The sequence below is a fragment of the Orycteropus afer genome, unplaced genomic scaffold (assembly GCF_000298275.1).
Source record: "Orycteropus afer afer isolate SDZICR_OR568_19922 unplaced genomic scaffold, OryAfe1.0 scaffold00316, whole genome shotgun sequence".
Classification (NCBI taxonomy): Eukaryota; Metazoa; Chordata; class Mammalia; order Tubulidentata; family Orycteropodidae; genus Orycteropus; species Orycteropus afer.
In genome coordinates this window covers 369,381-370,124 of record NW_006921903.1, presented here as the reverse complement: position 1 = coordinate 370,124, position 744 = coordinate 369,381, and positions in this window count along the sequence as shown.

The following is a 744-nucleotide window of genomic DNA, read 5'->3' as shown; positions in this document are numbered from 1 at the left end:
TCCAGCAACAGTAATAAGACTAACAATCTAATTTAAAAATGGGCAGAAAATATGAATAGACACTTCACCAAAGAGAATATTTAGGCAGCCAGCAAGTACATGAAGAAATGTTCATGATCATTAGTCATCAGAGAGATGCAAATTAAAACAACCATGAGATACCACACTAATGGGAAAGTTCAATAAGACAGAAAATAACAAATGTTGGTGAGGATGTGGAGAGATTGGGAGTCTTATACACTGCTGGTGGGACTATAAAATGACACAACCACTGTGGAAAGTTGTATGGCGATTCCTTAAAAAGCTGGAATTAGAAATACCATCTGAGCCAGCAATCCCATTACTGGTTATATATATTCTAAAGAAGTAAGTAACAAGAACAGATATATGATCACCCATGTTCATCACAGCACTGTTTACAATAGCAAAAGACGGAAACCTCCTAGGTGTCTGTCCATCAACAGAAGAATGGATAACCAAACTATGGTACATAAAAAATGGAGTATTATGCAACTTAAAGAGTAATGCAGAATCTGTGAAACACCGCAAAATGTGGATGAACTTGGAGGACATTATAGTCACTCACAGAAGGACAAATATTGTATTAGTTCATTATTCTAAAAAGTCAAGGAAAAGTTTCTATATGGAAGAAAACTTTCTTTGTTGGTTACCATGGGTAGGAAGGTGGGGGAGGAAATATTCCCCACCCACCCCCCCAAAAAAAAACCACTTTGGCCATGTCAC